The 17,989-nt window shown below is 40.3% G+C and overlaps 1 pseudogene across 1 annotated transcript; it reads left to right on the top strand.

Moving 5' to 3' along the window:
* The first annotated feature begins 5,580 nt into the window (after positions 1 to 5,580).
* Positions 5,581 to 6,108, top strand: LOC308619936 (ubiquitin-conjugating enzyme E2 D3-like; annotated as a pseudogene). Its single transcript has 2 exons — positions 5,581 to 5,814; positions 5,865 to 6,108. The product of its transcript is annotated as a ubiquitin-conjugating enzyme E2 D3-like (transcript).
* The last annotated feature ends 11,881 nt before the right edge of the window (positions 6,109 to 17,989 follow it).

Genomic DNA, 17,989 nt, shown 5'->3' on the forward strand with positions numbered 1-17,989 from the left:
GGAATATTACTCAGCCATAAAAAAGAATGAAATAATGCCATTTGCAGCAACATGGATGGCCCTAGAGATTATCATACTAAGTCAGTCAGAAAGAGAAAGACAAATACCATATGGTATCACATATGTGGAATCTAGAATATGACACAAGTGAGCTTACCTATGAAACAGAAATATAGATCAATGGAACAGGATAGAAAGTCCAAAGATAAACCCACGCACCTATGGCCACCTAATCTATGACCAAGGAGGCAAGAATACACAATGGAGAAAAGACAGTCTCTTCAGTAACTGGTGCTGGGAAAACAAGACAACTACATGTAAAAGAATGAAATTAGAACACTCACTCACACCACACACAAAAATAAACTCAAAATGAATTAAAGACCTAAATGTAAGCCTGGATACTGTAAAACTCTTAGAGGAAAATATACGAAGAACACTCTTTGACATAAATCTCAGCAAGATCTTTTTCAATCCACTGCCTAGAGTAATGAAAATAAAAACAAAAATAAACAAATGAGACCTAATGAAACTTAAAAGCTTTTTCACAGCAAAGGAAACGATAAACAAAACAAAAAGACAACCCTCAGAATGGGAGAAAATATTTGCAAATGAAGTAACTGATTAATATCCCAAATATACAAACAGCTCATGCAGCTCAATATCAAAAAAACAACCCAATCAAAAAATGGGTGGAAGACCTAAATAGACATTTCTCCAAAGAAGACATAGTGATGGCCAAGAAGGCACAAGAAAAGATGCTCAACATCACTAATTATTAGAGAAATGCAAATCAAAACTACAATGAGATATCATCTCACACCAGTCAGAATGGCCATCATCAAGAAATCTAGAAACAATAAATGCTGGAGAGGGTGTGGAGAAAAGGGAACACTCTTGCACTGCTGGTGGGAATGTGAATTGGTACAGCCACTATGGAGAACAGTATGGAGGTTCCTTAAAAAACTACAAATAGAACTACCATATGACCCAGCAATCCCACTACTAGGCATATACCCTGAGAAAACCATAATTCAAAAAGAGACATGTACCAAAATGTTCATTGCAGCTCTATTCACAATAGCCCGGAGCTGGAAACAACCTAAGTGTCCATCATCGGATGAATGGATAAAGAAGATGTGGCACATATATACAATGGAATATTACTCAGCCATAAAAAGAAACGAAACTGAGCTATTTGTAATGAGGTGGATAGACCTAGAGTCTGTCATACAGAGTGAAGTAAGTCAGAAAGAGAAAGACAAATACCGTATGCTAACACATATATACGGAATTTAAAAAAAAAAATGTCATGAAGAACCTAGGGGTAAAACGGGAATAAAGACACAGACCTACTTGAGAATGGACTTGAGGATATGGGGAGGGGGAAGGGTAAGCTGTGACAAAGCGAAAGAGAGGCATGGACATATATACACTACCAAACGTAAGGTAGATAGATAGTGGGAAGCAGCCGCAGAGCACAGGGAGATCAGCTCGGTGCTTTGTGACCGCCTGGAGGGGTGGGATGGGAAGGGTGGGAGGGAGGGAGATGCATGAGGGAAGGGATGTGGGAACAGATGTATATGTATGACTGATTCACTTTGTTATAAAGCAGAAACTAATAAAAAAAAATAAAAAAGAAAAAAGAAATTCGAAAAAAAAAAAAAAAAAAACCTACAATGAAGTATCACCTTACACCAGTCAGAATGGCCATCATCAAAAATTCTACAATAGGGCTTCCCTGGTGGCGCAGCGGTTGAGAGTCCGCCTGCCGAGGCAGGGGACACGGGTTCGTGCCCTGGTCCGGGAAGATCCCACATGCCGCGGACCGGCTAGGCCCGTGAGCCATGGCCGCTGAGCCTGCGTGTCCGGAGCCTGTGCTCCGCAACGGGAGCGGCCACAACAGTGAGAGGCCCACGTACTGCAAAAAAAAAGAAAAAAATTCTACAATAAAGGCTGGAGAGGGTGTGGAGAAAAGGGAACCCTCTTGCCCTGTTGGTGAGAATGTAAATTGGTATAGCCACTATGGAGAACAGTAGGGAGGTTCCTTAAAAAATTAAAAATGGAGCTACCATATGACCCAGAAATCCCACTCCTAGGCATATATCCAGAAAAAACCATAATTCAAAAGGATGCATGCAGGCTTCCCTGGTGGCGCAGTGGTTGGGAGTCTGCCTGCCAGTGCAGGGGACAAGGGTTCGAGCCCTACTCTGGGAGGATCCCACATGCCGCGGAGCGACTGAGCCCGTGCGTCACAACTACTGAGCCTGCGCTCTAGAGCCCGCGAGCCACAACTACTGAAGCCCATGCGCCTAGAGCCCATGCTCCGCAACAAGAGAAGCCACCGCAATGAGAAGCCCGTGCACCACAACGAAGGGTAGCCCCCACTCGCCGCAACTAGAAAAAGCCTGCGCGCAACAACAAAAGACCAAACTCGGGCTTCCCTGGTGGCACAGTGGTTGAGAGTCCGCCTGCTGGTGCAGGGGACACAGGTTCGTGCCCAAGTCCGGGAAGATCCCACATGTCGTGGAGTGGCTGGGCCCGTAAGCCATGGCCACTGAGCCTGCACGTCCAGAGCCTAGGCTCTGCAATGGGAGAGGCCACAACAGTGAGAGGACCACGTACTGCAAAAAAAAAAAAAAAAAAAAAAAGACCAAACTCAGCCAAAAATAAATAAATAAATAGATAAATAATTTTTTTTAAAAAGTAAAAAAAAAGAATCAAAAAAGAGGATGCATGCACCCTGATGTTTATTGCAGCTATTTACAATAGCCAGGACATGGAAGCAACCTAAATGTCCATCAACAGAGGAATGGATAAAGAAGATGTGGTACATATATACAATGGAATATTACTCAGCCTTAAAAAGGAATGAAATAGTGCCATTTGCAGAGACATGCATGGACCTAGAGATTGTCATACAGAGTTAGATAAGTCAGAAGGAGAAAAACAAATATCATATAATATTGCTTACATGTGGAATCTAGAAAAATGGTAAAGATGAACTTATTTGCAAAGCAGAAGTAGAGTCACAGATGTAGAGAACAAACGAATGGTTACCAAGGGGGTAAGGGGGTGGGATGAATTGGGAGACTGGGACTGACATATATACACTGCTATGTATAAACTAGGTAACTAATGAGAACCTATAGTACAGCACAGGGAACTCTACTCAGTGCTCTGTGGTGACCTAAATGGGAAGGAAATATAAAAAAAATAGTGGGGGCTTTCCCTGGTGGTGCAGTGGTTAAGAATCCTCCTGCCAATGCAGGGGGCACGGGTTCGAGCCCTGGTCTGGGAAGACCCCACATGCTGTGGAGCAACTAAGCCCGTGTGCCACAACTACCAAGCCTGTGCTCTAGAGCCCACGAGCCACAACTACTGAAGCTCATGCAGCACAACTACTGAAGCCCGTGCGCCTAGAGCTCATGCTCCGCAACAAGAGAAGCCACCACAAGGAGAAGCCTGCGCACCACAATGAAGAGTAGCCCCCACTCACCACAACTAGAGAAAGCCCACGTGCAGCAACAAAGACCCAGCACAGCCAAAACTAAATAAATTTTTTTTAAAAAGATCCTTTCCCAGAATTGAGGAAATGGCAGACACATTAAAAAATAATAATAAAAAAATAAAATAAATTTAAAATAAATTTTAAAAGAGTGGATATATGTATACGTATGACTGATTCACTTTGCTGCACAGCAAGAAACTAACACAACATTGTAAAGCAACTATACTCCAATAAAGATTAATTAAAAAAAAAACTAAAAACAGAGTTACCATATGATCCAGCAATCCCACTCCTGGGCATATATCTGGACAAAACCATAATTTGAAAAGATACAGGCACCGCTGTGTTCATAATAGCACTATTTACAATAGCCAAGACATGGAAACAACCTAAATGTCCATTGACAAATGAATGGATAAAGAGGATGTGGTACATATATACAATGGAATATTACTCAGCCATAAAAGAACAATGAAATAATGCAGCAACATGGATGGCCCTAGAGATTATCCTACTAATTAAAGTCAGTCAGAAAGAGTAAGACAAATACCATATGATATCACTTATATGTGAAATCTAAAATATGACACAAATGAACTTATCTATGAAACAGACCCACAGACATGGAGAACAGACTTGTGGTTGCCAAGGGGGAGGGGGAATGGGGGAGGGATGGATTGGGAGCTGGGATTAGTCTTACTATATAGCACAGGCAACTATATTCAATATCCTGTAATTAAACCATAATGGAAAAGAATATGAAAAAGAATATATATATTATATATATATAGCTGAATCACTTTTCTGTACATCAGAGACCAACACAACATTGTAAATCAACTATATTTTAAATTTTAATAAAATCAATTTGGGGGATTTCCCTGGTGGTCCAGTTAAGACTCCGTGCTTCCACTGCAGGGGGCATGGGTTCCATCCCCGGTTGGGGAATTGAGATCTCACATGCATGGGGCTTCCCTGGTGGCGCAGTGGTTGAGAGTCCGCCTGCTGATGCAGGGGACACGGGTTTGCGCCCCGGTCCTTCAGGAAGATCCCACATGCCACGGAGCGGCTGGGCCCATGAGCCATGGCCACTGAGCCTGCGCGTCCGGAACCTGTGCTCCTCAACGGGAGAGGCCACAACAGTGAGAGGCCCGCGTACCGCAAAAAAAAAAAAAAAAAAAAAAAAAAAAAGATCTCACATGCTGCGTGCAGAGCAGCCAAAAAAATGAAATGAAATGAAATGAAAATAAATAAAATAAAATAAAAATCCTATAGGGAGTTCCCTGGTGGCCTAGTGGTTAGGATTCCAGGCCGGGGTTCAATCGCTGGTCAGGGAACTGCGATCCCACAAGCCATGGTGCAGTGTGGCCAAAAAAAAAGAATCCTATAGGTTCCAAAAGAGTTTAGGGAAACTCATGAGAGATAGATCCAAAACAAAAGAAAATTATTTATTTAATCCAAAATTAAAATAACTTGGTGGTAAGGAAATAGAAGGTTACATGACACAAGATAAAAAGCCTAATTCTCTATATATTTTTTTTCTTTTTTTTTTTTGCGGTACGGGGGCCTCTCACTGTTGTGGCCTCTCCCGTTGCGGAGCACAGGCTCCAGACGCACAGGCTCAGTGGCCATGGCTCACGGGCCCAGCTGCTCCGCGGCATGTGTGATCTTCCTGGACCGGGGCATGAACCCATGTCCCCTGCATTGGCAGGCGGACTCTCAACCACTGCACCACCAGGGAAGCCCCTAATTCTATATTTTTTTAAAAAATCAAACCTTGGGAAGTCCCTTGTGGTCCAGTGGTTAGGACTCTGCCCAAGGCCCGGGTTCAATCCCTGGTTGGGGAACTAAGATCCCACAAGCTGCCAGGCGCAACCAAAAAAAAAAAACCAAACCTTTTGAGAGTATTGAAAAATACTATCATCACCTCGTGTTATGTGCACGAGCACCATAGGGTCAGGGATGCAGCAGCTGCCAGGTGGGCGGGGAAGAGACCGAGGCCACAGCGTGAGGGACGCCCCAGCCCCTCTACACCTATGTCTGGCAGAACCAGTGTGAGGTAAAGAGGCAACCCTTCCCAGCAGCCCAGAAAATCAAGAGTTTGGGCCAGACCTTTGAGCAGACACCAAGATAGTGAGGAGCCAGACGAAAAGCACAGACTATGGTGCTGAAACGAATTAATAAGGAACTTAGTGATTTGGCCCATGATCCCCCGGCACAATGTTCTGCAGGTCCAGTTGGGGATGATGTTTCATTGACAAGTCACAATTATGGGACTTAATGACAACCCATGTCAAGGTGGTGTATTTTTTTTTGACAATTCATCTTCCTACAGACTACCCCTTCAAACCAGGTTGCATTTACCATAAGAATTTATCATCAAAATATCAACAGGAATGGCTACATTTGTTTTGATATTCTAAGATCACAGTGGTCACCTGCTTTAACTATTTTTCAAGTTCTTTCATCCATTTGTTCACTGCTGTGTGATCCAAACCCAGATGACCCCCTAATACCAGAGATTGCATGGATCTATAAGACAGACAGATAAGTACAACAGAATATCTCGGGAATGGACTCAGAAATATGCCATGTGATGCTGCCTGAAGGTCAGAATAACCCACATTACAGCTGGAACAAACTTTAAATTACTGTTCCTTTTTTGATTTTCTTATCCAGCTGCTCCCCTATCAGACCTTGTCTTTTTAAATTTTATTTTTTGTTTACCTCCCTCCATTCATTCACATGCTTATCTGAGAAGACTTAAGCTCTTCCAGCTTTGGACAATAACTGCTTTTAGAAACTGTACACTAGTTACAAGAGAACAGTGCCCAAGACTCAAAAAAATTTTTTTAAATGGAGCATGTATATTATATGGCCAAAGTCTTCACTCTAACTTAGTTATAAGATTAAAACCATTTCTCACAGCTCTAACATACTGAAGAAGCATTTGAGGCGGAGGGAGATGGATGCTCAGTTGTCACATCAAAGGAAGCAGCATTATTGTAGCAGCATCCATTCTTGTTTAAGTCTTCCACTGTTAGAGATTTGAGGTTACATGATATACTTTATGCTCATAACTGATGTGGCTAGAGGATTGGTATTGAATTGGTAGGATCAGCAGAACAGAAAATGTGATGTATTTTATGCATGTCAATAAAGAAATGGCCTGTTCTTGTTCTACAGAGAATGGAAATTGGAAGTCAAACACCCTTTATATTCCAAAATGGGGCCTCAAACATCTTGCAATTTTCATTTAAATTGTTAGATGGCTTGAAGCTATTAGTTAATCTTTTTTCCAATAATATACTGTTTAATATAGTCCTGAATAAATGATGCAAGTTGTCAATGGATGAGTGATCAACTAATAGCTCCGCTGGTAACTGATTTATTTTTCTTCATTAAAGTTGCACAAACTGATGAAAAAAAAATACTATCACCTCACAGAAAAAAAGAACCCAATACTTGAACAGAAAATTCACAAAACAGTTAACCAGGCTCATAATCAACATCACTAATAATTTTTTAGATACATTAAGATAACAGGTTTCCTGTAAATAAGAACGAAACAATTCTAAGGTGAATATTACTTGTTAGTAAATAAGAGTCGAGTGAAAGAGACATTCTCATATGCTGCAGGTAGGAGTGAAAATTCACACAACCTTTCTGGAAAAAGTCTGGCAATATGCATTGATAACCTTGTCACTATAAGTCTAAGAAGCTGTCATAATAAATAAGCTGCAATACTTGCAAAAATTTTATTATTATTATAAATGTTCCTGTTTATAATAGCACTGTTATTTATAAACACATTCTTATTTATAACAGCATTATTATTTATAAAAGCAGAAAACTGGGAATAACTTAAATGCTCAAAGTGAGTCTAATTTTAAGTAAATTACAGTACCATGAGATATGGGAGTTCTTTAAAATGTAAACATTTTAATAGTGAGAAATGCTTATGTTAGAAGGTTAAGCAAAAGAAATCAAGATCAAATGGCATAGACAGATTGCTCCCAGCCATGTTAAAATAGCCCAGAAAGAGACCAAATCGAAAGGCTCCAAAGTCCTCATAGTGACTGCTTCTGTATGTAGAACTATGGATGATTTTTTTTCCTTCTTTTTATGTTTCGTACTATCTATGAAATGGCTATCGATTACTATTTTTGTAATCAAGAAAAGGGGAGGGCTTCCCTGGTGGCGCAGTGGTTGAGAGTCCGCCTGCCGATGCAGGGGACGCGGGTTCGTGCCCCGGTCCGGGAGGATCCCACATGCCGCGGAGCGGCTGGGCCCGTGAGCCATGGCCCCTGAGCCTGCGCGTCCGGGGCCTGTGCTCCGTGGCGGGAGAGGCCACGACAGTGAGAGGCCCGCATGCCCCACCCCCCCCAAAAAAAAGAAAAAAAGAAAAGGGGAACTGAAAAAAAAAAGGAGTAAAGATAGAGTAAATTGTGGTTATTTCAAGCAGCTCCCTAAAAGTTGTTAACAACCTGATGACTCCAGGAGGAGCCAGACTGTAGAGATGATCCAACCATTGCCTTTGTTCATAGGTTTCTATAAGAAAGGCTAACAAATACCAAGGCTTCCAGGTAAGAGATACCTGCAGAAAATGGAAGGCATGGGCATGGGAAGGACTAGAGATGGGCTGAGTAGGACCTAGAGAAGGGTGGTAATGGACTCCCAAAGGGGTTATCCTGAAACAGCATCTGCTCCACCTTCAGGATAAAATAGCCAGAAGGGAAAATGAAGCAAGCTCATCAACAAAACCAACTGGAAAGACCTGTTTACCCTGCACTGGTGCCTTGCTATTTATAATAGTACTTGCAGTCCTTTTCCCAGGACCTTTTCTGGCCTCAGCTCATCAGATCAGATGTAGTTAAGATTATAGCCATAAACTCTCATAGCCTGTCTAAATCCTAGAATTGTAAGAAGAACATCCACAAATTGTAACAAGTGTGATCATGGGGTTTGTCAGCCACGAAAGCAAACGTCTGATTCTGATTTTCTGTGATAATAACAGGAACAACAACTACCATTTACTGAGTTCTTCCTAAAAGTGCCAGGCCTTGTGATAGTTCCCTTATTTATGAAGGGTAACAGAATCTGCCGCCCCAAAATATGCCACTTTGGCATAAGGATTATTTTGAGCGGAAGGCAATTAAGAAGAAGCAGATATAAGAAGAGTTCCTTACCCTCCCCCTATTTGCCTAAAAGCAGGACATAAATATGTAAAAGTGTCTCCTCTCCCCTCTCTACCAGGAAGGACAGCAGTTAATCACTGGAGACAACTCTAGACCCTTACCAGCCCAGAGGAACCTACCTAACAAAACTTAGCTACCACTGGTTTCCCCATATATTTGCCTTCTCACCCCTAGAAACTCAAAGTCCTTTTCCTTTGTCTTATCACATCTTTTAATATGTGTTGTTCTGGACTTCCCTGGTGGCACAGTGGTTAAGAATCCTCCTGCCAATGCAGGGGACACAGGTTCAAGCCCTGGTCTGGGAAGATCCCACATGCCACGGAGCAACTAAGCCCATGTGCCACAACTAGGGAGACTGCGCTCTAGACCCTGCGAGCCACAACTACTGAAGCCCATGCACCTAGAGCCCGTGCTCTGCAACAAGAAACCACCGCAATGAGAAGCCCGCGCACCACAACAAAGAGTAGCCTCCCCTCACTGCAACTAGAGAAAGCCCACACGCAGCAACGAAGACCCAACGCAGCCAAAAAATAATTAATTAATTATTTTTAAAAATGTATTCTTTTAAGATGGTATATAAGGTGAAGTTCTAACCACCTCTTTGAGTCACTTATTTCGGAGTGCTCCCATGTATATGTGTGACGTATATGTTAATAAACTTGTTTTTCTTTTATTAATCTGTCTGTAGTCTAACTTACAAGGTCCCAGCTGGAGAACCCAAGACGGAGAAAGAAAAAGATTTTTTTTCTCCCCTACACATATTTAATCCGCCCAACAACGCTGTCATGCAGGTACCATTTTTACCCTCATTTACCTGTGAATGTTGAGAGGCTTATAGATGTTAAACAACCTGCCATGGGCTAAGCTAGTAAATGACAAGGCAAGATAATGGGAATCAACTCCAGGGCTCATATTGTATATGAAAAATTAATAGAAGTTCGTAAGTTTCCCTTGTATAAAATATTATTCTTGCTACTCAAACTAAATATCACATCCTGGTCACTATTATTCACCTTCCTAAACCCTTAACTCATGTGCTTTATCAGGTGCTGAATACAGGTGCACAGTAAACATGTGTTAACTGACATTATGAAAGAATAATATCCATGCTAAAAAGGTAATATCCTAATTTACATGTCTGAATAACTCTTTTATTTTGAAGTAATTACCTGATTCAAACATTCATGATCTTAAATACAGAGAATATTTCCCAGCACTCACTGTGGGTTATAAGCTACTCTATAGTGGCCTCTCTAAAACAATACATAAGCAAAATAGATCACTGACCTCAACAATCAACTACCAAAAATGGGTGGAACCAGTCAAGTCAAACATTTTACAGTCATGATGAAAGTGGCCATTTATCCCATCTTTATATACTTTCAACAGAGGTTAAACCCCAAAGCTATGCCTATTTTTTCTCTACTCTCAATTCCTAGGCCAGGAGGTCATGTACCTAGTACAATAGCCAAAATTAATCAAAATAAAGAGTGCTGCTGAGCTCAGGTATTTCATAGGAAAATCAGGGATCAATCTCAAGCATCTGGTACAAATTTCTAGGTTTTTGATCTGACCATTTCTAGCTACTATGCCTGGGACATTTAAGTGCTCAACAAATATCAGCTATTGTGTTGTTATTATTAGTTATTATTATTAATAACATCTGTTACATATAACCCCAAAAAATAACTATGTCAGTATCAAAAATAAATAAATTCTTCTTTGCTCCTGCTTCCAATTTTCTGATTTGCTTTTCAAAGACTTCTGTTAGTAAAATTTAGTAATTTCTTTCAAATGCTAAAGTCATGCAAGTCCATAATAAAAGGAGACTGTTATGAAACAGTCCTCCTCTTCTCTTGAAAGAAATGAAGTCAGCTACTTCCACTATGTATGTAAAGTAATTTTGATACTGTTAAGCTGCAGTGATCAAGTTCTGACAGTTACTCTCGTGGGAACACCCAAGGTCTGATGCAGCAGAGCTCCTGGGAAAGGAGGTGGTACAGGTAATGAAGCCCAGGAAATGTTTGGTCATTTGTTAGGTTCAGGTTATTCTTTTCTTAGCTGCTCTACATACGTGGTGAGAGCAAGAAACCAAGTTCCAACAGGAAATATCCATATGGTGAGCAATCTCTAAAACAATGAGAGAGGGAGTTTGTTTTTGGCATTTGGAAGAAGTTATTTTCACAGAGTTGATTCGATGTAGGAAAAATAGTACCTACGCTTGCACTATATGAAGGAGGTTATACCTACATTCCAATACTGTGAAAGTCTCAAAGTGAAAAACAAATCTTTAGAGTGGAGGTAGATGCTTTAAAGAGAAGGAGAGGGATTGAAACTAAAAGGAGCACATGAATGGAGGGTAGGAGCCTATTAGTAGAAAATTCCAAAATAGACTGAGATGCCTGGTACATTGGCAAATTTTTCCTTCTCTAGGGATCAATTAAGACTAATAGATTATGCCCATAATTATAAATAAAGTAAGCCAAGGTCACGAGGTTCTTTTCATAGGTTGTATCTGTTCTGAGGGACAATGAAAACATCTCTAAGCCTCCGTGCCAATGCCTTTATTGTCTTGTTTCCTACCCCTTTAACTCCCAAATGAAGCAAAAGAAAATTGTAATTGGATTTCACCTGGGCTCCATAATGGTGGATTGGTGGCTCAGTGAAGTCTGAATAGATTCAGCAACTCCTCTGCTGTCTGCTCCCAAATACCAAGGAAGGAATGGTAGCTTTGTGACCTAAGACCATCTATCTACAAGATGGTCTTGTATGTAGTTATCTTGTTCTCTCTCCATCATGGTATAACAATTGTGTTAGAGTTAATGGCATATTATTTAGCTATTGGTTGCAAGGTCTAGACTAAAGACAAGGACAGTGTATCACCCTGAAATCCTGGACTTGGAGCTGATGCAGTAGCTGGATATGATTTTGAGGAATAAGTGAGTGGGTTTATATATGGAAAGAGGGTGTGAATGAATGTGAGTAGTCAAAAAGGTACTGGAGACATCTATTCACTGCTGCCCAGCATTCATTCTCCTCCTGCCATAGTAAAATAGCATGGCATTTCTTTTGGGGAAATACCCCACCTCATGATTCTCAGGCATGCAGTTTGACCCAAACTTCTGTTTCAGCAATGTATCCCGAGTAGCTTAAACCAATCAGCTAAATCAGGGTTTCAGCCTTGGAACTACTGACAACTGGGGCTCTATGTTATGGGGGGCTGTCCTGTGTATTGTAGAATATTTAGCAGTGTAGCTGGGCTCCACCCCCTAGATGCCTTTATGATACCCTACAGTTAAGATAACCAAAAATATTTCTAGGCATTGCCAAATGTCCCCTGAGGGGGAGAGGGAGGAGGGAAAAAATCACCCCTCATAGAGAACCACTGAGCTAAACTCACCCCTCATTTTACTAATCAGCATTCTTGATTTCAAAAAATTCATAACAGGTATACCTGATTTAATATTTATTATACATGAGGAATTGCTCAAATAATCCTCAGCAGCTCCATGATATCGTGTACTAGTTAGGGTAAAGATAAGATTTATATAACAAAGAGATCCCAAAATGCAATGGCTTAGAGAACAAAGACATTTCTCTCATATTCAATGGTCTTGATGTAAGTAGCACATGTTGGTGGAATTCTACAGTCATTTAAGGACCCAAGCCCCTTCCATTTTGTTGTCTATTTGGTCTACATTATCATTGTCTACATGGCCAAGGCTGGATGATCACCACATCGGGGTTCCACCCACCAAGAAAAGGAAAAGGTAATGGAGGAAGTATACACAATGCCTTTCAAGGTTCAGATGTGAAAGTGGTACACATTACCGTCATACATTCCATTGGCAAGAACTTAGCTGCATCCCCACACTTAATTATAAGTCAACCAGCAAATATGGCCTTGCTGTACTGTCATGTTCTCAGCTACAACACAACTGTGGATTGAATGTTTGTGTTCCCCAAAACTCATGTTGAAGCCCTAATCCTCACTGTGATATTATGTGGAGGTAGGGCCTTTGGGAGGTATTTAGGTCATGATGGTGGAGCCCTCATGAATGAGATTAGTGCCCTTATGAGAAGCAGGAGAGATGATCTCTTTCTCTGTCATGTGAGGACAGAGCAAAAGGTGACCATCTGTAAACCAGGAAATGGGCACTCACTAAGAAGCTGACAGTGCTGGCACCCTGATCTTGGACTTCCAGCCTCCAGAAATGGGAGAAATAAACATTCAAAATAAACATTCGTTGTTTAAGCCATCCAGTCTTTGGTATTCTGTTATAGCAGCTTGAACTGACTTAAAAAATACCCTAGCTTTGAAAGAAGGGGAAATAATTTTGGTAGAAAACTAGCAGTCTCTACATATTACCATGTTACAAATGAGGAAAGCAAGGTACAGAGCTAAGGTAACTTGCCCAATGTCATATGGCTGGCAAGTGGGACTGGAACACAAGCAGCTAATTCCAGAGCCCATGATCTTAAACACTATATCACTACTTTTCAAATCTCGGAATAATAACCTAAAATAAGAAAAGCACTTTACTTAGCAACTTAGTACACATGTGTGTATATCTGTACATGTTACATGTGTGTATGTTTCATGAAACAATCCCTACCCTTACCACAGCCAATTAACACTAATGTTTCTATTTGATTCTATACTATTTCATTTTTTAAATGTTGGTCATACCCACTAAATTGATTTCATAATCCTCCAATGCACCGTGATTAACAGTATGAAAACAGTACACTACACTCAATTCTAGTAGGAGAATTAGAATTTGTTGGAAGGCTATTGGAGAGCTCACGGTATGAACTGTATGAATAAGAAGGCTAGAAAATAAGATTCAGAAAAGGTAGGTCCAGGGACTTCAGGAAACACAGAATCACAGCTAAAATCTTGTCATGGGAAGGGTCTGTTAAGATGCACCTGACACCACTGTTGATGTTACTTCCACCTCTGCCTCTGGACACTGGATGCATGACACTGTCACTGAAATCAATTCCAAACCAGCCTGGCTTCTGTGTCTCTCTCACTCCAGATTCAATACCCCAGGAGGAAGCATCCTGTTGGCATATTTTGGCCACATGCTTATGCCCAAGCTCTTGGGATCAGGTAGAGCAAGAACCTGGCTTTTCAGCTCACAAAACCACAGAAATGAGGTTAGATTTTGGGCAGCCCAAAAATGAACAAACAAAAAGGTAAATGTCCAATATACTCATAAAACACTAGAAGAAGTATATATTGGTACAGCCACTTGGAGAGCAATTTGGCATTATGTTGTAGAACTAAAATATGTATCCTATGATGCAGAAATTCCATTTCTAGGCATAGAGTCTGGATTGAAATTCTCACACAATGTGCATAAAGAGACATGTTTAAGTATGTTCACTGAAGCGTTATCTATAATAGTGAAAACTGGAAATAAGCTAAAGGTTTATCATTTTAAAAATGGACAAGACTGGGTCTTGCTCATCTTTAAATCCTAGCACCAAGCACTGCTGACAGATTATCAGAATCAAATAAATATTTATTGAAATGAACAAAAGTTGAATGAACTGCCAATCAGAAATTATCCAGTGACTGATATGCAGGGCTGGACCAAAATATTCACAGATCCTTTAGAAGAAAGCATCATGTGGTGCAAAAAAATGTATGTTTTAGGTTATGAAAAAGCTTGGTATGACACCAAGTTCTGCTTGTTCAACCTAGGACAAGGTGCTTAACCCCTGGGCCTCAATTTCCTTGTCTATAAATGAGAGGATTAATGGGATAAGGGACCCTGGATATGTAGTGTAGGGCTTCCCAACCATTGGGTGCAATGCTGCACTGTGACTAAATGATGCACATGGCAAGGAGGTGATCCCTCAGCCTTTGGGTTGCCTAGAGCCCCTGGGCCAGTCACCTCTGGCCTTGAGCAACCTCATTCATCTTTTATTCCAGGATAAAATATTATAATTTTCTACATGTGTCATGACATGAAAACTGTTCAGAAGCACTAGCACCTTGCAGTCCCTGGCTCATAGAATATATTCAGTGAATGTTGGTTCCCACCACTTTCTGATGGAATGTGAGGCTCTCTCAGGATTTATTATCTACCAGAGTCGTATGAGATCTAAAATGACGTGGGTCTTGCCAGATCTCCTGGAAGTGGTTCTCCTAAAAGTCACAGAGGATTTAAGAATGGTCTCAATATGTTCTTCATACAGAAGACCACCTGGGAACTGTCCAAATATACAGATCAAAAGTCAAGGGGTCTAGAGTGAGCCAAATGAGGGAAGGCAAAGAAATGTCCTTCCATCTTACCTCCTAAATTTCACCTTGACTCAGACCATCTTTTTTCCTACTCTGTCTCAAGAAGATCTTATCTGTCTTGTATGTTATCACACATAAAGGTGCTGAGTAGGAACACTTTTCTATTCTGGGTGTTTCCTTCTATGTGAAGAGGGTTCCAACAGCATTATACTCCTGGCCTCTTCCTTCCCCCTTATTCACTTCACCCCAAGGGAAGAGGAGCTAACTGATAAGTTTGGAGGGAGAAAGTGGGCACATGTGGCCCAACTTCTTCACTCTTTCTTCCCCTTGGAAGCTAACATCCTAGAGAAACCATATGTTCTTAACTCAGCACACAGTACACTTATTGGAAATCACCCTGCTGCCCAGAAGGCCTGCTGTGGCCCAGGGCTGCCAATAATGAAATGAGGAAATTGGTCTAATTCCAAATTCCTACTTGCCCCATACCAGCCATATTCTCTGATATGAGCTTTCTCAATAGGTCATACAGGCAGCCAGGCCAAACTGGACCAAGCAGATGGCTTAACAGCACAGGTTTCTGGAAAAGGTTGTACTTTGAATTCACACAGATCTCAAATCGCATCTCAGTTCCACTCCTTGAAAAGCTGTGTCACCTTGGGGAAGTTACATATCCTTCATCTAGCCCCCTGATTCCTTCAAAACTAAAATAGGGATTTGAAAATAGGCCAGTTAAACATACAGCTACTATACAACCCAGCCATCCCTCTCCTTGAAGTACCCACCCAAGAGAAATTAAAACATATGTCCATACAATGCTCAGAGCAGCTTCATTTGTAAGCACTCAACTGGAAACAACACACATGTTTATCAATGAGTTCATGGATAAACAAAGTGGTATATTCATACAATAGAATACCACTCAGCAATAAAAAGGAACATATACGCAACAACATGGATAACTCTTACAATAATTATGCTGAGCAAAAGAAGCCAGACTAAAAAAAAAAGTACATATTGTATTATTGCATTTATATAAAATTTTCAAAATTACAAATCAATGTATAGTACTAGGAAGCAGCTAGATCAGTGGTTCCCTGGGGGAGGCTGGGGATGGGAGAAGAGCAATGAGAAAGGATGAATTAAGAGGGGTACAAGAAAACTCTTGAGGGGATGGATATGTTCATTACCTTAATTGTTATGATGATCCTACAGGTGTCAAAGCTCATCAAATTGTACTTTAAATATGTGCAGTTTATGGTATAGCCAATGACACCCCAATAAAACTGGGGGAAAAAATGTGTGTCAAAGCATATATAGGGAAGAAACAGCAGGAATCAAATCCCCTAATCACTCTTCAAAAGTGGCACATTTTCAATCAGCTATACTTCAGTAGAAAAAAAAAGGTGTTTTTTTTAATCAAAAAACTTCTGGCCAGGCTCACGAAGAAGAAAAGAGAGAGGACCCAAACAAATAAAATAAGAAATAAAAGGTGAGAAATAACAAGCAATACCACAGAAATATAAAAAATCATAAGAAAATACTATGAGCAGTTATATACCAACAAAATGGACAACCAAGAAGAAATGGACAGGTTTCTAGAAACATACAGCCCACCAAAACTGAATCAAGAAGAAATAGATAATCTGAACACACCAATCACTAGAAGTGATATAGAATCTCTAATTTAAAAACTCCCTACAGACAAAAGCCCAGGACCAGATGGCTTCACAGGCAAATTCTACCAAACATACAGAGAAGAACTTACACCTATCCTTCTCAAACTCTTCCAAAAGATTGAAGAGGAGGGAGCACTCCCAAAGTCATTCTATGAAGCTATCATCACCCTAATACTAAAACCAGACAAAGACACTGCCAAAAAAGAAAAGTACAGGCCAATATCTTTGATGAATATAAATGCAAAAATCTTCAACAAAATATTAGCAAACATGAGGACATGGGGAGGGGGAAGGGTAAGCTGGGACAAAATGAGAGAGTGGCATGTACATATATACACTACGAAATGTAAAACTGATAGCTAGTGGGAAGCAGCCGAATAGCACAGGGAGATCAGCTCAGTGCTTTGTGACCACCTAGAGGGGCAGGATAGGGAAGGAGGGAGACGCAAGAGGGAAGAGAATGGGGATATATGTATATGTATAGCTGATTCACTTTGTTATAAAGCAGAAACTAACACACCATTGTAAAGCAATTATACTCCAATAAATATGTTAAAAAATAAAAAATAAAAAAAATTAGCAAACAGAATCCAACCACACATAAAAAGGATCATACGCCATGATCAAGTTGGATTCATTCCAGGGTCACAAGGATGGTTCAAAATATGCAAATCAATCAATGTGATACACCACATCAACAAAAGAAAAGACAAAAACCACATGATCATCTCAATAGATGTAGAAAAAACTTGAAAAAATTCAAAATCCATTCATAATAAAAACTCTCACAAAAGTGGGTACAGCAGGAACATATCTCAACAAAATAAAAATCAATTATGATAAACCCACAGCCAACATAATACTCAATGGTGAAAAGCTGAAAGCCTTCCCACTAAATTCTGGAACAAGACAAGGATGCCCACTCTCACCACTTCTATTCAACATAACATTGGAAGTCCTGGTCACAGTTATCAGATAAGAAAAAGAAATAAAAGGTATCTGAGTTGGAAGAGAAGAGGTAGAATTGTCATTATATGCAGATGACATGATACTCTATTTAGAAAACCCTAATGACTCCACACAAAAATTATTAGAACTGATAAATGAATTCAGAAAGGTAGCAGGATACAAAATTAATATACAAAAATCTGTTGCATTTCTTTACACTAACAACGAAATCTCAGAAAGAGAAAGTTTAAAAAACCCTATTTAAAAATCACATCAAAAAAAAATAAAATACCTAAGAATAAATGTAACCAAGGAGTTGAAAGATTTGTATGCTGAGAATTATAAAACACTTATAAGTGAAACTAAAGGTGATTCAAAGAAATGGAAAGATATCCCATGC

The sequence above is a fragment of the Mesoplodon bidens genome (genome assembly GCF_964165515.1).
Source record: "Mesoplodon bidens genome assembly, chromosome: 1".
Taxonomy (NCBI): domain Eukaryota; kingdom Metazoa; phylum Chordata; class Mammalia; order Artiodactyla; family Ziphiidae; genus Mesoplodon; species Mesoplodon bidens.